At 39.1% G+C, this 23,568-nt stretch overlaps 1 protein-coding gene across 2 annotated transcripts in view; it reads right to left on the reverse strand.

The window, feature by feature from the left end:
* Positions 1 to 23,568, reverse strand: part of plagl2 (pleiomorphic adenoma gene-like 2) — a 90,935-nt gene that overhangs the window by 67,176 nt on the left and 191 nt on the right. For both annotated transcript variants that reach the window (XM_047375873.1, XM_047375868.1), the window contains exon 1: positions 22,573 to 23,568. This exon is cut by the window's right edge and continues 191 nt beyond it. The gene's annotated coding sequence lies outside the window, so the exon portion shown is untranslated. The remainder of the gene's footprint in view (positions 1 to 22,572) is intronic.

Genomic DNA, 23,568 nt, shown 5'->3' on the forward strand with positions numbered 1-23,568 from the left:
TATAAAGGACCCTAATAGGTTAAACTATGTTTTATCTGAAACTTCGTTTTTGTTAGAATTTATATATTTTGTCACCAAGAGTTTAAATGAATGTCTACAACTTTTTAATCAGACACAACCTCAAAGATTCACTCAGTCAAACTCAACATTTTCAGCGTCAAGCATTCAATAAAAGCCCAACTTCTCTTAAAAAACATTTGTCTCACGTTCAGTGCCCAATTAAAGCCCTTAAGTACATCTTTTAGATAGTTGTCCTTTCTGTATTTTGTGTTTTTGTTCACCTCTGCAAAGCTTTTATATTTAAAACCTGTGGTTTCTTTGCAGTTCAGTGCATACTTAATTTGAGCTCTGCAGGGTTGTGGTTTACAGTTGCAGTGGTTTAAGCATTTCATTACTTCTTATCCCACTGATGGTAGTCTGCTGGTTCAACACAAACCATAAAAATGAAGCAACAGGAATATTTAGCAATCCTGGAGCATGCAGAGATTTAGCCACCCACGCCATCATTTCCTTTAAAACATCCTTTTCAGGAGAATTGAGCTGCAGAGAAACCTTTGGCATCATTCAGTGAGCAGAGAGCTCCGAGATCCACAGGTTGGCAGAGGTGTTACTGAACTTCACTTCGGAGGAAGGAAGAGAAGAGGATGTGTCATCAGAGGCTGCGCCTGCATTCTGTTTTTTTTTTTTCTCCTGCTGCCTTTTTACACGTTCCCGTACATGAACCAGGATCTGAGAAATCATCTGTCACAACTGTAGCTAAATGTGTCTGTGTGTGTGTGTGTGAGAGAGAGATACAGAGGGAGAGTGTGTGAATCAGGGTTGACTCTCAATAACCGCACAGATCTAGTTTCACTCCGTCCAGTGAATCATAAATGTTCAACTGAACATAACGAGCCCTATTCCAGTGCCGATAAAACACACAGCTCTGCGGTGAATCACGTGCTCTATCTCCATATCTTTGCAATGCTTCAAGCTCTCGGTCTGTCTACGTTCGTAGCAGTCTGCCACTGGTGCATTCCTCCGGCATGGCACACGATCCCGGCGCACCAGAACACTTCCACTCGCGTTCCGGTCAAAAGCTTTGCATGTGAGCAGATCATGACAGGATGCTGATAATCATGAAGACAGCTTTTTGCTCCACATTTTGGGCAGTTTTACCCTTCCTCAAAGGTAAATGATGACTAAAAAATGTTTTAAAAATCAACAATAAATGAATGACTCAGTGAAGGGGAACGAGAAGTTTGTTGTGAGCAACTTAGAATTCAGAGATGCAGATCTCCTGGAAGCCCAGCTTCTGTCTTTAAACGTGTCTACCTGACAGAGAAAGTTCAAAACCTGCATCAAAAAACCTTCGAATGTCTGCAAGAATGCCCAATAAAAAACAAAAAAACTTCTATCATCCTGTCAGCTAATCCTGTTTATATTCTGATTTCAAGGCTACATCAAAATGTCCTGAAATTTTTACAGTTTTTTTATACCAGTTTTAAACAACTTCCCTTTATTTTTTCATCTGTAACATTAAATTAAATTAAAAGGAAAATCATGGCAAAAACTGAAGAAAATACGAATGACTGAGAGAAAGTGAAGATGAGTCTTTCTGCCTCTGTTCAGTGTGAGCAGCAAATGTTCAAAATCATCAGCAAATAATGTTCAAATCTCAGAAACAATGTTTACTAAGTTTTCGTCATAATGCAAGTTTATGTTTATATTCTGATTTTAATGCAAAAAATTCAAAACATTGCAAAAATTTGTTTTCTATAAGATTTTCTCATTGTTCTGTAAAAGCAAAAAGTGCAACAAAACTGGAGGAAGTTTTAATATTTTAAAGGTGAAATAATTTGAGAAATATGTCAAATACTTCATCAAATTCTTCTGCCATGAAAATATTTCTCCAACCAACCAAACATTCAATGAAGCGGAGTCTCTGTCAGATCTTTAAATTATGACCCAAAAATCTGGCTCAGTGTGTTATGTTTAATGTAGGAAATGAAGAAAGTTTTATAGGAATTACATTAATGAACAGACTTCTAATATTACGGGTTTTTAAGCAAATAATTACAAACATTAAAAATATATTTTATGATGTACCCTTTTTAAATTTGATACAAGATCCACTTTCAGAATTAATTACACACAATTTTATATTTTATACTTTTGTTACACTTTTTAATATTAATATGAGTGATATAATGACAATAACTGGGTTTCTGCATATTTTCTGGTTTTGTATCAACTGAATAACCTATAAAATACCTAAAAGAAAATGTATTTGCAATATAAAACAAAAATTAAATAAAACATTTTTGTGAATTCTTTACTTGCAACTCTCTTAAAATGAAGTGAGGATTTGTTTCAGACAGAAACAAATCTGTGGTCCAATCCTTGTTGGTCTGCTACGGAACTAAAAGCTTTACCATAATTTAGATCACTTCTGCCTTTGATTATTTTCACCGATGATGGTGATTAATGGTGGCAGCCATAATGCGGAAAACACTGGAGTAAATGTGGGATTAAACAAACAAAACTGAATCCACTACAAAACACGGAATTTCCCGCAATTATAATTAAATATTGGCGTTGGAATTATGGTTGAACTATTTTAGCCACTGTACCTTACTTGGTTAGGCAAGGGTTAGCAGCTCTCCTCTCTACAATGACAGTAAAAAAAAATAGTCAGCTGTGGTGAAAAGGCTCACTGAAACACAGGAAAACTCAAAGCTTAGATCAGCTTAGATCAGGACAACAGCTTAGATCAGGACAACAACCCAGCGTTTACTATCAATCAGGAGAACACTTTTCTCTAGGTTTTATCAGCACACAGTTGACTGGATGCGTACATGTGACGACCACTTACAATCAAAAAGTCACATCAGAAACAGGAAGAAAGCTAGCACCATCCAGTCACGCCTGGAAACTCTTCAACACTGAACTAAATGTTGAAGAGTTTGTTGTTTTGTTCCAAATAAGATACTCTTAGGAAAAATGAAAAAGCTTTGTTTTGAGGGCTTCGACAAAAACAGGGCAGAAAACACTAACAATCGTGTGCTTAAATTGAGACTTCTAAAGCATTTTTGAAAGAAAAAAACTGTCTTTTTTAAAATGTGAAATACATGGGATATTTTGTTTGGCACATAAATAATGTTTTTGTTCTTAAAAATGATTTTTTTAAATACCTAACCAGAGCACTCAATGTTCTGCTGAACCACAGCACTTTGTATTATTTGTACACATGGAATTCTTCAGCTGTTGATTTGCTTATTCTTTTTCCATCACTCCATAATGACATACTTTTCAGGTTGAGAAATATGATTAGAATGGAAAAGATGAAATTTAGAAAAAAAACAAAAATCTAGAAAAGTGGAATTTGGGGAAAAAAAAACTGGATTTCAGAAATACAGACCATCATGTCTGCAGTGGAACTAGAACATGTAGGCCTGCTACATGTAAATAATCGGCTACTCTCAGTTACTCTGAAGAGATCATCATCTGCTCCTGTCCTTCAATAAATGTCCCATAACATAGTGGCTTCACAAATAAAACTGGAAGTTAAAATCTAGCCATAATTAACAACAATTCTGCCCATCAGAGCATGCTCACTTTCTACACTAAGCTGTTCTTTGGTACAGTTGTGCAGCTGTTTCAATAGTCAATGGTCTGACTACAAAGATTATTGTGCTTATCAATAATTTACACTCAAATGTGTAAACCAGCAGGGCTGTAAATAGAGAAATAATCAAAATACAAACCACATTTGACATTTCCAGAAACATAATAAACTGAGATGTGAATAGTAGTGGTAGCAGTAGTCGTTGTGGTAGTAGTAGTGGTAGTAGAGCAAGCACAGACTTTATTATAAACTGAATTTTTAACCACTGAGAAATCAGCATTTAATTTATGAAAGAAAATTAAAAAGTGAAGAAGCTTTTATTATGATTTCTAACTGGGTCAAATGGAATTCCATAACATCGTGGTTATTAAATATGGTTTGTTAAATTCTCTGGGAGAATAGGGATTGTTTTAGCACCTTCTCACAGTTACCTCCCTGGTAAGAGAAGCATTTCTACATGACTACAAGTTCAGTGATTATCCTCTACCAAGGACGAAGCTCCATTTCACAAGTACTAAGATTTAATGGCTGCTTTCCTCTGCTTTTGTTCCAGCTCCCAGTTAGGATTCTGACTGCCAGAATTATCCTTCAGGATTGTCCTACAGAACAAGGACACGTGCTTCGACAATTATTCCAAGCAAAGGCCTACTGCTATAAGCTGCTTCTGTTTAGAAATCTAAAAATTATGCTACCCTGTTCTGTTCTGAGAAATCTGAGAATGCTCCAACACCATCTGCTAAATATATTATCTGATCCTGTATTACACCTTCGGGATGTCCCAGTTGGGATTTGTTTGGCGATGATACTGATCCAAGTCATTTAAGATATAGTATCTGCCAATAATAAAGTTAAATTTGGTATCTGATATTTCCAGAAGCAAATGGTTGCTGTCCAATGAGTCCAAGTCCAAGTTATTAAAATCAAAGCCAACCTTAGTTTATGCTGTTTACGATTTTTCTTTATTAATTACAAGAAAAAAACATATAAATTACTGATTTCTTTTTTACACATTTCTAAGGAAATAAAACCTAATCCACTTTTCCCAAATATTTACCACTACTTCTGTGCATTATTTTTTTAACTGGTTAGTCTTTACTTTTACTTTGCTGTAGAGATGACTTCATCATTAGTGAAAACGTCTACAGATCATTCATTCATTCATTCATCTTCTATACCGCTTATTCTATAGTGGGTCACAGGGGAGCTTGTGTTTATCTCCAGCAGTCTACGGGTGAGAGGCAGGGTACACCCTGGGCTGCAGAGATGACTCCATCATTGGTGAAAACGTCTACAGATCATTCCTTCATCTTCTATACCGCTTATTCTATAGTGGGTCACAGGGGAGCTTGTGTTTATCTCCAGCAGTCTACGGGTGAGAGGCAGGGTACACCCTGGGCTGCAGAGATGACTCCATCATTGGTGAAAACGTCTACAGATCAGTAAGACCAATCACTCCCAAAAAAAAGCCTTAATCACATCCCAGTGTAACATCATTATTACATTTTATCCCAAGTCTACAAAGTTTATTTATTTCTGCTTAAAACTTGTGATTCTTTAAAAATTAAAGGAAACACAAGGAGATTTATATTACTATTGTGATTTTTTTTTTACATTAAGAATAAGCTGGTGTGACGTTCTCACAGTATTACACCCGAAGACACGTTCTACTGTTTCATGGTTTCAGCACAAAAACATGTAGAACGTGATCAAATAACTTTTATTTAAAACAGACAAGCAACAATTTTTACATTGCTCCAGCTGAAACACAGTGATGGTTGAAAGTATTGGCACCCTTGAAATTTTACCAGAAAATAAAGCATTATTCCCACAAAATAATTGCATTTCTACAGTTTTTTTCCTGTGTGTGTTGGAGCATCACAAAGAGCAGAGAAATAAATGCCAAATTTGACATAATTTCACACAAACCTCTAAAAATGGGCGTCGCAAATTATTAGCACCTTTTCGAAATTGTGGGTACATAACCTTGTTTTAAGCATATTAAACTCATCTGTGGCAAGTAACAGGTGTGGGCCATATAAAAGTCACACCTGAAACCAGATAAAACGTGACACGCTAAACATGGAGAACAGTAAGAGAAGAAGTGAACGGTCTGAGGACTTGAAAACCAAAATTATGGAAAAACATATATCAACAATCCCAAGGTTACAAGTCCATCTCCAGAGATCATGATGTTCCTTTGTCCGCGTTGCGCAACAAAATCAAGAATTATGCAACCTGTGGCACTGTAGCTGATCTCCCTGGCTGCGGACAGAGAAGAAAAACTGTTGGAAGGTTGGGATAGTCGGGATGGATGTTAGATAAGTAACACCAATCAAGTTCCAAAGCAATTCAAACTGCCCTGCAGGCTCAGGGTGCATCAGTCCAAACTGTCCATCAACATTTACATTAAGTTTAACGCTATGGCAGGAGACCCAGGCAGACCCCACTGCTGACACAGAGACATTAAAAACCTAGACTGCAGTTTGCCAAAATGTACCTGAGTGAGCCAGAATCCTCCTGGGAAAACATCTTGTGGTCAGATGAGACCAAGAGGTTTTTGGTAAATCACATCATTCTGCTGTAAACAGAATGAAGCCTAGAAAGAAAAGTACACAGTACTTCCAGGCAAGTATGATGGACGTTCAAAGATGTTTTTGAGTTGTTTCGATGCCTGTGGGACTGAGTACCTTGACTGTGTGCAAGGCATCATGAAATCTATAGATTTCCAAAGGATATTGGCTCGCAATGTAGTGCCCAGCGTCAGAGAGCTAGGTTTGCGTCCAGGTCATGGGTCTTCCAACAGGACACGTTTCAAAAAGCACCCAGAAATGGATGAAAACAAAGCGCTGGAGAGTTCTGAAGCAGCCAGCAATGAGTCCGGATCTGAATACCATGGAACATCTGTGGAGAGATCTTAAAGTTGCTGTTGAGAGAAAGCACCCTTCAAATATGAGAGACCTGGAGCCGTTTGCAAAAAGAGTGGTCCAGAATTCCAGATGGCAATACAAGTTTGTAATTGCAACAGTTTCGTGGAAGTAATGCTTTATTTTCTGGAATGATTTCAGGGATGCCAAAACTTTCGGCCATGATGGTAATATGAAATTGATCATTACAGTTCTATAAATTTTGATAATTTTGGTTTTGGGGAGAGAGTGTTAACAGTGACTCTGTATGAAATCTGTCAGTTGTTTTATTTACACAGGACAACAAATCTTCTTTTTCAACTAAAGATGAGACAAATCTATACAATAATTTCTGCTTCAGTGACAAGTAGTCAATGTCAGCTACTACAGTAGTAGTACAGTTCAACAGATCTACTCAGGGATGAAAGCCTAATGTAAGTTAGAATAAACAGCTGCTGAGATTAGCAGAAGTCCCCCCAAAACATATAAGCCATCCTTTAATTCAATTACATGCAGTTCTTTAACCCTTTGGGGCACATTCAGAAGCTTGGTCTGTTTTTAAAGGTAACACTGAATATTTAACGTGAACAATTAAATTTATTGTAACTGTACATAGTCTGTATTAAAGTTGGAAAACACAGAAATGTAACATTTTTCCCTAGCCTGGATGTTTTTTGGTTGTTTTTTATTTAACTGTACCTGGAGGGATAAAGATATTGAGTCAGACATCAAATGAGGCCACAGATACCCACTTTACCTACAACAAGTTCAGATTTGATAACCGGAGAGGTTTTTCTGTTGGACTTTCTAAACGGCCTAGGGCAGGGCGATAAATCGATTTTATCGATTAATTCGAATTTGCAATTAATGAAGATTTAATTTTTGGGAAATCGGAATTTGTTTCTGTCGCGCCAGTGAACTCCTCGGGCCTCTGTAGCTGAGTGACGTCAGTAGACCTGTCTCTCACAGAAACACCGAAAATGGCATCTAGCAAGGAAGACCTTGTTCCCAAAAAAGGCACGACTTCATCAATAACAGGTCCTTCTCAAAATATTAGCATATTGTGATAAAGTTCATTATTTTCCATAATGTCATGATGAAAATTTAACATTCATATATTTTAGATTCATTGCACACTAACTGAAATATTTCAGGTCTTTTATTGTCTTAATACGGATGATTTTGGCATACAGCTCATGAAAACCCAAAATTCCTATCTCACAAAATTAGCATATTTCATCCGACCAATAAAAGAAAAGTGTTTTTAATACAAAAAACGTCAACCTTCAAATAATCATGTACAGTTATGCACTCAATACTTGGTCGGGAATCCTTTTGCAGAAATGACTGCTTCAATGCGGCGTGGCATGGAGGCAATCAGCCTGTGGCACTGCTGAGGTCTTATGGAGGCCCAGGATGCTTCGATAGCGGCCTTTAGCTCATCCAGAGTGTTGGGTCTTGAGTCTCTCAACGTTCTCTTCACAATATCCCACAGATTCTCTATGGGGTTCGGGTCAGGAGAGTTGGCAGGCCAATTGAGCACAGTGATACCATGGTCAGTAAACCATTTACCAGTGGTTTTGGCACTGTGAGCAGGTGCCAGGTCGTGCTGAAAAATGAAATCATCTCTATAAAGCTTTTCAGCAGATGGAAGCATGAAGTGCTCCAAAATCTCCTGATAGCTAGCTGCATTGACCCTGCCCTTGATAAAACACAGTGGACCAACACCAGCAGCTGACACGGCACCCCAGACCATCACTGACTGTGGGTACTTGACACTGGACTTCTGGCATTTTGGCATTTCCTTTTCCCCAGTCTTCCTCCAGACTCTGGCACCTTGATTTCCGAATGACATGCAGAATTTGCTTTCATCCGAAAAAAGTACTTTGGACCACTGAGCAACAGTCCAGTGCTGCTTCTCTGTAGCCCAGGTCTGGGGAATGCGGCACCTGTAGCCCATTTCCTGCACACGCCTGTGCACGGTGGCTCTGGATGTTTCTACTCCAGACTCAGTCCACTGCTTCCGCAGGTCCCCCAAGGTCTGGAATCGGCCCTTCTCCACAATCTTCCTCAGGGTCCGGTCACCTCTTCTCGTTGTGCAGCGTTTTCTGCCACACTTTTTCCTTCCCACAGACTTCCCACTGAGGTGCCTTGATACAGCACTCTGGGAACAGCCTATTTGTTCAGAAATTTCTTTCTGTGTCTTACCCTCTTGCTTGAGGGTGTCAATAGTGGCCTTCTGGACAGCAGTCAGGTCGGCAGTCTTACCCATGATTGGGGTTTTGAGTGATGAACCAGGCTGGGAGTTTTAAAGGCCTCAGGAATCTTTTGCAGGTGTTTAGAGTTAACTCGTTGATTCAGATGATTAGGTTCATAGCTCGTTTAGAGACCCTTTTAATGATATGCTAATTTTATGAGATAGGAATTTTGGGTTTTCATGAGCTGTACGCCAAAATCATCCGTATTAAGAAAATAAAAGACCTGAAATATTTCAGTTAGTGTGCAATGAATCTAAAATATATGAATGTTAAATTTTCATCATGACATTATGGAAAATAATGAACTTTATCACAATATGCTAATTTTTTGAGAAGGACCTGTAAGCTATATTTTCTTAAAACTTTTGTGAAATCTAATGCAATTTTATTTTGCACTGTATTAGTCCCAAAAGGGGAAGAAGTTTTGATAATGGCATACAGTGTTGACTTTCTGTTTAAAAAAATATACTGTCAAAATATTCTAAAGGGGAAACGTTTTTTACCCTAAGACAAGGCACTTTTATATATTGTTTTATTTTTCAAGCTAGTTGTTGAAGTTAAACAAGTGAAGTTAGGCTTGTTTTGAGATGTATACTCAAAACTGAGAAACTAGCTAATGTGTAATATCACAGGCATTTTTTGTTGTATTTTCAGGGTTAACGATGGCAGGGCCTTCCATCTTGGTGAATGGCCTGCATCTTGTTCTACAAACACGTTTAACGGCTTGCATTTAGTTGAGTTTTGAAGTCGGGTCAACTTCCAGGTGGATGATTGAAATAAAAGCAAGTTTCTGAAAATAATTTCTCAAATTTGTTTTCATGAAATGAAAGAGGAAACTAAATCGATTAATTGGATTTGGTATAAAAAAATTGGAGATTTTATTTTTAAGCCATATCGCCCAGCCCTAAAACAGCCACTTTGGAAAACACCTTGACATGTTAACTTCAAAAGGCGGTAACTCCTGAATCCTTCAACATACAGCCTAACAGCAAACTAAATGTAAAAAGAGGTAATAGAAGGTCTAACAATTTTGGTCCAATGAACCCGGCTGAGCTGTGGAGCTGGTCTTTACCATGGCGGTTGTGACAACTGTTTAAGCAACTGCTTTTGATTTGCGCTTTTAAGGCTCACTCAACTACACTCTGTAGGTCATTAGGCTGTTCCTTTTGAGCAGGTTTGGGCACACCCCAGATCCAGAACCTCCCAGACATCCAAAAATCTTTATCAGAAATCTAGTCCGGCCAATACCTTCAGAGCTCCCTTTGGCAGCCATATTTAATGTGGGAAACTGGGCCGGGTTAGAGCAGAAAACCACTGAGGTCCAGCTAAAGTCTGTTTTCTCAACTGGGGTGGATTTGGGAGGTTTGAAGCTGGCTTCATCTTTTTTCTGTTTATTTCTTCCCTGTAGTTTAGCCCCCACAGAAATCCAAAGTATTGTTAAGTAAGACCTTCTAATTAGAAGGTCAACATCCCCTGAAAAATAAACCAACACTTTCTTATCATCAATCCTTCTATAAGAGAAAGGATCCCCACTTCAGTCTGACTCGCAGCAAACAGTGTGTATCTGAATATTATTACTGTTTAGAATGATGGTAATTACCTTGCTTCTCAGATAATTTGGCTTTCTTTGCTTTAGAATTAGTTTAGTACAATAATAATGAGAAAATATTGATCAGAATAAGACATGTTAGTCCTCCATAAAACCTCTGGTAAGCCAATATTTCTAATATTATTATTGTTCTAATATACATAATAAAAACTCTTCTTCTTTTGAACTGTGGCATAAGACTCAATGAGAAGGTGTCATTGATTGTTAAATGCTACTAACAAACCTTTAGACAGAATTAGAGTTAGTTTAAACCGGGTTAATCAAGTGCAATAAACAATTAAAACTGTCGGGGAGAGAAATAGTTAATCAGTTACTACAGATTTAATTAGAAAATGAACACATAAAGTGGTAAATGTTGAACATGAACATATGGCAACGTTTAGTCATAAACCCAAGTTATTTAAAGGCATCAGTGTAAAGCCTAAAAGTGGATGCCGTCTGAGCAGTGTGCTGTTTTCTTATTCATGTGTCACTCAGGCAAAAACAATAAAAAGCAGGCCCTGGTCTTGGTCCCTGAAGGCAGCTATTAGGGGTTTTGGTTTGACAACACTGTGACCAGATTAGTAGTCTGCTGTCTTGACTAAAGTTAAGTCTTCATAAGTCAGGTCTTCATAAGCAGAATTTTAACATCAAAATAGCCATGATAAGTAAGAAGACCTCCTTTGGTGCAGTAGTTTGGCATATCTTACAAGTGGTAAGCAGGGGGAGGTGTGCCCTGCTTCTTAGCCTCCATTGTATAATATGTTGTCAAAAATATAACCAGTTTTACTAAATCTATCTGATTGCAAATGACTTCTGTTTCTAACTTTATTTCCTGCTCCTTCTTCCCAGCTTAATGTTGCAGGGAATCTGTTTTGCTACCGACAGACCTACCTCTATTCAAAGGTCAGTGAGTGTGTAAGGTTAGGTACCAGTCCATCAGTGTCTAAGAGTTGGCCTGTTAAACCATTGCCATGCACTGAGGAAAGCCTATTAATAAATCTGCTGCAGACAGCCTGGCGGAAGTGGCCTGGGGGCTGTAAACTCAGTCTGGAAGAGAGCGATGGATGAAGGGCTAAACAGAGGCGGACAGTTGGACAGAGTAAAAAACGTAGCTACAGAAGAGAAGGGAATTGAAATGAAGATGTATGTAAATGGAGAAAGAATGGAGTGACAGGAAACCAAGCATGGAAAAAGGGTGTGTTTCTCTGTGTGTGAGCTGTGGGTATTGGTTGATGGATGGATGTAGGTTCTGCAAAGCCACAGCTGCCCGTTCTTCCTAGAAAATCATCCACAAGGAAAAGTGGCAGTGTGTGGCTGGAGCACGTGGCGTCCCATTACTATTTCTGACTGGCATACTGCATAACCCATCAGAATGCCCACAGGTGGAAATACGCCTCAGTGAGATAGTGAGAAAATAGGTATGTGTGTGTCTGTGTTAATAACTATATGTATGTATAATAAGAATGAAACTCTTAAGTTATTTGCACTTTAATTAGCATTACAAATATCTGTATAGAGTGGTAAGTGTGAGTATGCTAGGCTCCACATTCTGGATGTCTGTTTTCAATCAGCATACAGCATCAGTCTAAGATCCGTCACCGCTGCCAGCTACATGTTGTACATGTACCTATTGCTCTATTTTTGCTAGAATGTATGGAGGGATGCTTGATGACTTTTTTCAAAGACTGAAAATCAAACTCTCATAAAACAAAGTATCCCTTCTGGTAAACAAAATGTTAGTTTGTTTTTGACTTTGCTTTGCTGTTTCATTGTAAACTGACTTCAGGGACTAAAATAGACCCATGCAACAAATCAACCTCTGGATGTTGCGCTCATGGCTCAGAGACATCAGATTAGGTGTTACAGAAAGGAAGAGATGATGCGCTCAAACTATGACTATCTGCGATTTTTTTCTTGTGCTTTACTTGTTTTCTGTACAGCTTCAGAAAAGCCTCGAGCCCAGGTTGAAAACCTCAGTTAATTTCCAGACAATCTGCCGACAAAAAATGTAATACAAGAAATTCTTATAGTGGGTTTCATCTACCAACTGTATGACTGAACGTGAGAATCCGGTGTTAAAGCAGGTTCAAAGTGTGTGATTCTCTCATTTGCCATGAAAGAAAATCTCTGAACATGAGTTTAAATTGGAGGTCTGCCATCATTCAGGGTGACACACCAACCATTGCTTAAGCGCAAATATCGATGTCTGATCATTTCTGGGGAAAATCATGCAGTGACTTCTGCATCAACTGATTTTCTGATTCTTGTCCTTCTTTGTGAGTGCTTCTACCAAAGTCCAATCCCTAAACTATCCCTCACTCTTTTCAGCATCCAACTCTAACAATAAGAGCATAAAAACACGGAACTTCCTGTCCATGTAGTAATGAACTGATATTTCTGTCGGATATCTATGACCTGACTGTGATACAGCAACAATTTAAGAAATCTGGCATTTTCCACCGTGCAGTAAATGTCACATCGCAGTGGCACAGCGCGATGCATTCAGGTCTTGCATGATTTTTGAAATCGTACAGCGTAACAACCAGAAATAGAAATGGGCCAGTTACTGGTATGAAGGTATACCTAAGTTTTAAATAAGTTATATTCTCAAAACCACAAACAATTTCCTGTCATACAGTTCCTATGGTTTCAATTCCTTTTAATCAGATGCAAGAGATAGTGCTGGAGTGACAGCGGTTTCTCTGGCTGTGTGGAGCCTAATGTAACGCAGCGTTAGGATCACATCATGCGACATGTGATAATATTGTTAAATGTTGAAATAACGGTGTTACCTGCAATGAATAAATAAATAATTAATAATTGTTGCTGTTTTTTTAGCTTCGGGTACGCAAACGTCGACCCCAGAAAAGGAGAAGTCTATCCACCTACAGGAAAAAGTTATGAATTTTGAGAATTTCCATCTAAGCAACTACGTTTTGTTGAAAAAGTTACTTCTAAACACTATCTACTGTTTAGGCACTGAACTAACTTACAAGAGTTGGACAATGAAACTGAAACACCTGTCATTTTAGTGTGGGAGGTTTCATGGCTAAATTGGACCAGCCTGGTAGCCAGTCTTCATTGATTGCACATTGCACCAGTAAGAGCAGAGTGTGAAGGTTCAATTAGCAGGGTAAGAGCACAGTTTTGCTCAAAATATTGAAATGCACACAACATTATGGGTGACATACCAGAGTTCAAAAGAGGACAAATTGTTGGTGCACGTCTTGCTGGCGCATCTGTGACCAAGACAGCAAGTCTTTGTGATGTATCAAGAGCCACGGTATCCAGGGTAATGTCAGCATACCACCAAGAAGGACAAACCACATCCAACAGGATTGACTGTGGACGCAAGAGGAAGCCGTCTGAAAGGGATGTTCGGGTGCTAACCCGGATTGTATCCAAAAAACATAAAACCACGGCTGCAAAATCATGGCAGAATTAAATGTGCACCTCAACTCTCCTATTTCCACCAGAACTGTCCGTCGGGAGCTCCACAGGGTCAATATACACGGCCGGGCTGCTATAGTCAAACCTTTGATCACTCATGCCAATGCCAAACATCGGTTTCAATGGTGCAAGGAGCTCAAATCTTGGGCTGTGGACAATGTGAAACATGTATTGTTCTCTGATGAGTCCACCTTTACTGTTTTCCCCACATCCGGGAGAGTTACGGTGTGGAGAAGCCCCAAAGAAGCGTACCACCCAGACTGTTGCATGCCCAGAGTGAAGCATAGGGGTGGATCAGTGATGGTTCGGGCTGCCATATCATGGCATTCCCTTGGCCCAATACTTGTGCTAGATGGGCCAAGGACTACCGAACCATTCTTGAGGACCATATGCATCCAATGGTTCAAACACTGTATCATGAAGGCGGTGCCGTGTATCAGGATGACAATGCACTAATACACACAGCAAGACTGGTGAAAGATTGGTTTGATGAACATGAAAGTGAAGTTGAACATCTCCCATGGCCTGCACAGTCACCAGATCTAAATATTATTGAGCCACTTTGGGGTGTTTTGGAGGAGCGAGTCAGGAAACGTTTTCCTCCACCAGTATCACGTAGTGACCTGGCCACTATCCTGCAAAAAGAATGGCTTAAAATCCCTCTGACCACTGTGCAGGACTTGTATATGTCGATCCCAAGACAAATTGACGCTGTATTGGGCGCATACTAATAAATTATTGTGGTCTAAAACCAGGTGTTTCAGTTTCATTGTCCAACCCCTGTAGTTGCAGTATCTTAATGATTTTAGCACCAATGCAATGCTTTGGTCTGAATTCCTTGTTATTGTTGCTCTACAGGCTCTTCTACCTGCTCTGAGGTGTGTCTGAGAGCAAATTGTTTTGGTGCTGTCTCTTTAAATGCTATTGAGGCACTTCACACCATACCCCCCTCCAGGTCAAAGAGTGTTTCACTCCCCCCCATTTGGCCAGTTTTGTAGTTTGATAACAGAGACACATGGATTTGCTAAATTAGTCAGCTTGAAGTCCATAACCTTGTTTAGTATTCCGCAACAAATACAGTGAACGTAACAGTTCAAAAAACGTAACAAAGAATAGAGAAAACTGAACGGACTGAAAAATATGACCCAAACAGAATATAAAGATATGCCGCATCTGGTGAGACTGAATTCAATTTTGCTGCAGACTCTAAGTACACAACAAAATGTAGGGGTAAAAAAGTTGATATGCATGATATTGTTTGCATGATATGTCCCTTTTAAACTAGTGTTAACAAATATATAACAGGCATAGAAAGCCTGAATGCATGCTATTTAAATAATAAGCTAACATTTGTTGCAGTTCAAGCAGTTCTTTGCGATATGTATATTGTGTAAGCTGAAATTTAGGTAGCGATAAAACTGCAATACTTTGTGCAGCCCTATAATCAACTAGATGAAAAAAAAGCTTGATTCTCTTGCTTACATGAAAGACAAATTCAGCCGTTTTGAAACCCTTCCAGTTGCGAATAAATACAGACAGTCATAGTGTGGATGCATCGTTGAGCCCTGCCCATCTTAGCGTTAACAGAACAGAACTTTTAATATCTTCTCCACGTCTTGGAGAACAATTCTTAGCACAGCTGAACGTACCTCACTGTCATCACAAATGCTTTTATGGAAATACTGTATGGAGCTAAATTGGGGCCATAAAGTTTGTCTGAAAACATTTTTTTTATCTGGAAAAAAATATTTGAAATTGAAAAATATTTTTGCAACTGAAAAAGAAAGGTTTGAAACTGAAAAGAAATGTTTAAAACTACTTTTCTGATTCAAGTTTTTTATCAGTTTCAGATTTATTTTTCAGTTTGAAGCTGCTGCTCCCTCAGTGTGGGGTCGGGACATAGATGACATGGAGTTTGAAATGATGACTGAATACTTGCCACTTGCAGTATGGGGAACTAGCTGAAGTATTGCAGCAACAGATTTTTCAGTTTCAAATCCTTTTTTTCAGTTTCAAAAAAAATGTTTTCGTACCAACTTTATGGCACCAAATTAGCTCCATAATACTGGGGTTAGTTTTTTATTTTATAATACAGGAAATTACTGTTTACTGCTGAGTTACTCAATGGGAATAACACAAGAATGTTTAGACATCGCCAAATTGTGAAAGGTAGTTTTTTATTAAACATTTGATTTAATCAGTTGCATAGAATCATTTATTTGTTTTGTGTTCTGGCATCACATCGTATTAAATCCCTTTGTTTATCCTAAAATAACTGAATCAGAAATGATTTTCCTCTCTATGAGGTGAACATAATTTCCCTCATAGAGGTAATTATATTCAAATCGCTTTTAAAGTCAAATCGCTTTTTTCAATCCATGTATCTAAAACTAATCAAATTGTTGACAGCGTGTCCAAATACTATTTCCATCGGCCACAGATGAGAGATGTGTAACCTTAAAGCACACAAACACACCAACACACACACACGCACGCACACACACACACACACACACACTTATAAACTACAGTCAGGCACTTTTCCTCACAGATTTTGTGATGTGGAATAAAACGTTTATTTTTATTCTACATCACAATAGGAGCTTTTAAAATTTGTAAAGAAAAATAAACTAAAAAAAATTATACTTTGAATAAACATATTAATGTCGACATTTATTATAGTTGAGGTCCCTGCCCTGAGGTATTAGCTACCGGTCAAGAAAGAGCATTTGTTGTTTACAGGTAAATTCCTAAATGTTTTACATATGTTCCACCGCTAAGCATTTAATATATACATAAGAACACTAGGGGTGAGCGGTGCTGCAATGGTCAGCACTAATGCCTTGCAGCAAGAAGGTCCTTCTTTCTGCATAGAGTTTGCATGTTCTCGCACTGCATGTGTGGGTTCCCTCCAAGTACTACGGCTTTTTCCCACAGTCCAAAAACATGATTGTTAGGGTAAAGGGCTCTAAATTCCTCTTAAGTGCGAGTATATGTTTGCATGGTTGTTTGCTCTGTATGTCTCGGTTTTGCCATGTGACTGACGACCTGTCCAGGCTGTACCCTGCCTCTCACTGCTGGAACTGGTTCACAAGGGATAAAATAGCAGATCTATTTGTACTTAAATCCAAAATAGAGTTTTAAATTCTCTTCCTCACATATAAAGCCCTTAATGATCTAGCTCCATCATACATCAGAGATCTGATTGTTCCATATGTTCCTAACAGAGCACTTCGTTCTCAGACTGCAGGTTTACTGGTGGTTCTTAGAGTCTCTAGAAGTAGAATGGGAAACAGATCCTTTAGTTATCAGGCTCCTCTCCTGTGGAACCAGCTCCCAGTTTTAGTCCGTGAGGCAGACACCCTGTCTACTTTTAAGGCTAGGCTTAAAACTTTCCTTTTTGATAAAACTTATAGTTAGAGTGGCTTAGGTTATCCTGAGCTATCTCTGTAGTTATGCTGCTATAGGCTTAGACTGGAGGACATACTGACCACTTTCACTACATTCTCATACTAATCTCCAATTGTGCATTATTTGCTGTTATTTCAGTTTTTAACTCTATGTTCTCTCTCTGTTTTTTCTCTTTCTAGAAGTTAGAGCTAACCTGGCTCTGAGTTTAACTCCGGCACCTTCCTGAAGGAGGACATTGGCTGAGCTGCTATGGAAGCAAATCGTTACCATATTTCAAATGAAAAAGCATTTTCAGAAATGCTTTTTCATTTTAAGAATGTGGCTGCATTGTTTGACTCATAAATGAAATTAGTTATCAATAATCCTATTTGCATTTTAATTTTCTTCTTCAAGACTGCTCATTCTTTCACTTAATTAAAATGAAAAAGAAAAAGACATTTGAGATTTATTTTTCAAAATGTACCCCAGCAAATAGATACCAACATTCAATTTGAAATGTAAAATTTGAAAATGAAAAAGCATTTCTGGAAATGCTTTTCCATTTTAAGAATGTGGCTGCATTGTTTGACTCATAAATGAAATTAGTAATCAATCATCCTATTTGCATTTGCATTTTCTAAACAGCTGAATTTATCTTCCTTGGAATCAAGGAAACACCAAGGAAGCCTTCTTTCAGCCAGTTGACCCACAGTGCACAGCAACAAGTAGAAGACAGACAGCACTGCAGTACATTATGCTCTACAAGGCTTGAGAAAAGAGCAATAAATCTGGTTTACCCTGGAATCTGGACTTTAACTCATGGGATCAGTATAACAGATAACTTTGGTGGTTTTTAAAATGCAACTTTTTGCCACTATGGCACCTTTATACTGATAACTGCTCTATACCTAAAAGCAAGGTTAGCTTGAAGCAGTTCTTTGCCACCTGCAGATATGTTCTCCTTAAAGTGACCTTCTACTGTTTAAAACCTCAGAGACTGCAAACAAATAAATCTTTTTGCCTTCTAGTCCAACATTGAACTTGCATACACAAAAACATTCCCTTCTACACAAGAGTATGCAAAAACGTACAAAAACGCAGCATGCCATAAGTTCTGCAGGAATGGCCCATATTCTATGGCTGTTCTCAGGCTCCCAGCTTGCTGCTGTCTGGAGAAAATAACAAATAGTACAAGCTTCTTCAGTGAGCGACATCCATTCTGGCATGAACCCAGTGTCCCTTGCTCCCTCACCCTGCCTCCCCTGCAAACCCTAGCCCCATCCTGTCCATTCCCTCTATAAGGTAAAGAAGTACAAACAAAGGGATCAGAGCTTTTCCGATTCTTCCCTGGTTATTAACCACCATTTGTCCGCTCGAAGGACTTTCCCTCCCATTAACCCAACTGATGCTCTTTTCTCATGGAAATCAGCCTGCTGTTGCAGCCACCGCTACTGTTGTGGCTGCCGCTGCTGCTGCCACCACCGCTGCAGCCTGCAGAGGTGCAAGGAATTGTGGGGGGAATTTCACGAGGAAAAGACCTCCCCCAGACTCTGAAACTGCTCTCTCCCTCTCCCTCTCTCTCTCTCTCTCACACACACACACACACACACACACTCACATATATATACTGGGCATACTGGGAGCCCAAAAATGCACATATCTCCCAAACAGGAGTATGTGTGTTCGTGTGAGCGCTCGTGGGTGAAAGCACTCACTCTAACACAGAGGCAAACATGTAACGTGCTGACTCCCAACCACAGGGGCATGGAAGTAATGTACAACAACGCATAGAAGTTAATGAGAAGAAGCTGACTCCATACACCCAGGAGTAGAAGGTTTAGGAGAGCAGAGGAGGGAGGAATGCTCGAGAACAAGGAAAACATAAAATCATTTGGCATTTGTGACGGCACGGAAAATTGTTGAAGGAGAGGAGGAACTGTTTTGTCATTTTAATCCTTAGAGCAAACTGATCCATAAGACATGTCTGATTAGGACTTCAAAGCGATAGCCAAGATAGTTTTCATCTATTAAAAAACATCAACATGTTAAAAACATCAAACTACATCCATCTGTCAGCACCTCTAAAACTACCATAACAATAAGTGCTACCCCACACAATGCTCCAAATGTGTGGAGAAATTAAATCTCCAAATTCCCTGAAGGGCAGATCCATCACCAACTAGGTGGTTACGGTGAGAGAACGCCAAACATCAACACATGGGTCTCAACTTGCACTGAAACCAGCAGAAACAAAGCCATTGTGTCGTGACAAACTCACTTCCATTTCCTTATTATGTAGCTGGAGGCTTTGACGGTAGCTGCAGGAGTGAAGGACAAAACTCACCTAAACCATCTGAACTTAGCTCTTCAGAGGAGGTAAAGAGCATCAACATGGTTTCTTCTGGATTTTAAAGATGGCAAAGGTGTATCCCTTGGATTATATTCATATTGAACATTAACCTTAAATGGTGGAACTAAGTTTTTCTATTGTTGGTGACTCCTTCAAGGATCCTGCTACAGATTCTGGAAGAGACACACTGCAAAGCCCACTGCTTCCAAGTTGCAGCGAGTGAATCAATCATCTGTCAGAGTATTTCAGTACAACTTGTTGGCACATAAGTTAACATCAAACGATAGCAGTGATGCGTGTGTCCTGGTGGTTCTGAACTGACTTTAGCTTCATCTGACCAGAAATACCAACATTCATTTATACTTCACCAAAGGTGCTTTGCTTTAAGCACTTCAAGTCGTTGAGTTTGTGATTGTTTAAAAGTGATTTGTAACAACTTTGCGTGATTTTTGTTACCTACTTGAATCAAACAGACCTGCACTCCACTTGGGTTTAATTAGTTTAACAAATATCTCCAAAACAACAAAAAGCATAAAAGCATGAAAAAGGAAAGTAAAAGTGAAACAAGGCATGAGCCAAAAACCACAGTTTCACCACATCATGGTATTTACACCATATTTTAAACAAAATAAAAAAAGCATGATTTAAAAGACGTATTCCTACTGATGCTAAACTTACAAAGCAGAATTACAGACATCCTGGTAGGGGCTGGCTGGCTGTAGTTTTAAACCAGTTAGCAAACCAGCCGTTACTTGGTTTTTATGGCTAGAAATCTTCCCAAATTGCCTGTTTTATTGTTCTTGTAAGCAAGGACAAATGGCGTAGAAGAATTCTTTCAGCCAGCAGACTGGCAATGTGCAGCCACTACTGGGGGAGGCGGGCAGTTAAAGCTGCATCATTTTATGCACCATGCACAAAGAAAAAACTAGTCACTTCATAAAATTTTCTCTGGGGTCTCATTTAAAGGACTTTAAACTGTAGGAACAAAGATGATGAAAAAAAAATGAAAGCTGCTTTAAAACCATAACTTTTATAAACCTTGGTGCAGTTTAATACCAGTAACAGACACACAGTTAGCTGCAACTACCTTGTAGTTTTTCAGTAAAAGAATATATAAAAGCTAAGATAAGAAAAACCAAAGTCCATTTACAAAGCCTTATTTGGCTAAAATAAAAGATGCACAAATAAATTATAGCTTAAAGTGGTTACATGTGGGGGTTGTCAGAGGAGGTCTGAAGCTCTCTAAGCAAAATAATAAAGTAAATATTTTCGATACACAAACTGATCTCATTCAAATTTAGGCTAATAGAGATCCACTGATGACAGTTTCCTGGCCAATTCCCATTTCTGGTTTTCTTCGGGTTCCGACCCGCTAATGCCTTCTTCAATTAGACGTAAAGCAGACAAAATGTGCAACAGGTCATTTGATAGTTTTAAATCTGTCAGAAAATGAAGGGATAAGAAGATGATCCCAATCAAAGCATATGTCTCTGACCTTGATCATGGTCAAAGTACATGCTGTTGGTTTATGAGTTTGTAGCTGAAGATGGTGGGAGTTCTTAGTTTGGACACAATTAACGGATGGGGGAAAAAAATCTGAGAATCACATAAAGGAAATCTTTAAAACAGTCCAGTTACTTTTCATAAAATAGTTTTTATATTGATGCACCTTATTTCTTTATAAAAATAAATAAATAAAGCGCTGGAAAGAACATGTGAAACTAAATCATTTTTAAATTCACATTTTTTTTCTGATAAAGAATTTTAAAATTTTTCACATTCTAGAATACGCAAAAATGATTGAAAATAAGTAGAAGTAGTATTTGTCCTTTCAACAAAGAAGAAAATCAAGCAATCATTTCCAGCGTAATAACATAGCAATAACTATTCAGGTCTTATTTAGTGATCAGTTTAGTAGATTCTGTGTTCTTTGTGTTTTACAACACAAACATTAATTATGACCTTAGAGTTTGATCGCTTTTTAAAATCCAAACATTACTACATCACCTTACAAGCAGGTATAAATATTTGTATATTGTTTTTAACCTAATGAAGCGAGAGATGAAAGGCAATAGCTAAAATAGCCTTATTTGGATCTCTCAGGGGCAGGCCTAAGTTTTCCTGTACAATCACAGGATGCCTGATTGCAGCTAATGTCATGAAAACACCTTAAATAACACAAAGTTCAGACTAGTCATCCTGCAGTTAATTACCGAACATCACAGCAGCAAAACTAATATGTGGCACAATAAAAACACGCAGAGCGCAGAACAGCAGCTTCTTGAAACTCTTTCGGCCCATTTTCACACTCAAGTGGCAACAAAACCCTGCGGCAAAACAGCTATCAGTAACAAGTGCACAAACTGAGCCCACACATTATGAACCCGACAACCTCTTCCCCCATTTTTTTTTTTTTTTTTTGGAAGGCTCTTGCTTGTTTACTCTCTTGCAGGGCGAAGACTCTCTCCGAACATCCGATCAGATGCATGAACCACCGTTAAAGAGACGCAATAACTTTCTGATTAAAGCCTGAATATCAGATTATAAATGAATAAAGAAAGCATGATGCCGCCAGGGTGGAACTTTCAGCCAAGTTTTCTCCTCTGGACGAAAGCAACACAAACAACAGGACGTACAGTCCCCCTCTCCTCTGCAGCGCCAGGCATGCCACACTTCAGAAATATTCCCGAACTGGTTCCGACTCACCAAATCACCAAAAGACCTTCCAGCGATGGGCCCGCTGTGGCTAAAAGTGCAACCGCACACTAGTGTGATCGGACACAAGAAGCGTCTGAGTTGATAAAACCAAGCAGACTATTTTCAGGCTTCCAAAAAAAAAAGTGCGATCCGACTGTTTAGGGAGTCGGATCGTGGCCGTCCGTAACACGGCGTCCACAGGGTTCTGCACGTCAGTCAGCACAAGTTCACCTACAGCCCGGAGAGCTGCTTCAAAGCCCACACATGCACGCGTGAGGACGTGCAGCCACACTACAGACGAGGGAAAAAAGGAGCCGTTTACCCACCAAAAACTTTCCAGCACCGCATTAGTCAAATTCACACGGAGTCCCGGTGAGTTTCAGCTTCCCGTCCCCCGGTCCGGAGTAGAGTCCTGCCGCGGCGGATCCTGCGTCCCACCGCTCCCACGCTTCACTTTCCCCGGGTTGATCCGCACTTTGGAGACTTTTATTATCCGCTACAGGGGTTTCTCTGTATCCGAGGCCTGAGAGTGTGCCTGGCTCTGCCTCTCAGGCTGCAGCGGAGTTATGGGGCGGTAAGCATTGTGACGTCAGGCCACTTTCACAAACTTTTTTTTTTTTGGAACCAGTCACAGCAGCATGCATACTGGTGGTTCAGCTGCCAGTCCTGCCCTCTGCCATTTGTGACCCAGTTAAAACACCTGCATCTGAGCTGCTCCCATAACCTGCAGCTTCACATCTTTTAAACCACACATTGTTTTTGTTGTTGTTGTTGTTGTTGTTATTTTATAAATATGTTGCGTTTGTTTGTTTTAGATTTTTTTTAAACTATTGGTTCGTTTTGGCTGCTCTCGGAAGGCGAATATTTCAAATTCCAAGTTGGAAAAACCGACTTTAACGACCTTTTAAGTTGAAATATACAAGCAGGAAAGTCACCAAACACTAACCTGACCGCAGAAAACACAGTGATAGATGCAGTAATAAACTGTTTATTCGCAATGTTGTTAGTTTGAATCTCATTGAATCAGTCACTAACTGGAACACATCTGTTCCTGTAAAGCTTAAATGAAGGGAGAAAATGAAGGGAAACACACTTATTAATGTCGGGTGTAACTGGGCTCAGATCCTTGGCAACATAGAGGCAAATGGTCCATGCATGTGTCTGCACAGAATTATACATTAAAATAGAAGCCTTTTTAGGTTCGATTTGCTTTTCATATACACACATAATAACACCATAAAAGCGATGGCAAAGAGAAACAAAAATTGGCCCATATTCTGACACCTTTTGTGTTTGAACTTGTTAACAGTATATGTATATGA

The sequence above is a fragment of the Girardinichthys multiradiatus genome, chromosome 1 (genome assembly GCF_021462225.1).
Source record: "Girardinichthys multiradiatus isolate DD_20200921_A chromosome 1, DD_fGirMul_XY1, whole genome shotgun sequence".
NCBI lineage: Eukaryota > Metazoa > Chordata > Actinopteri > Cyprinodontiformes > Goodeidae > Girardinichthys > Girardinichthys multiradiatus.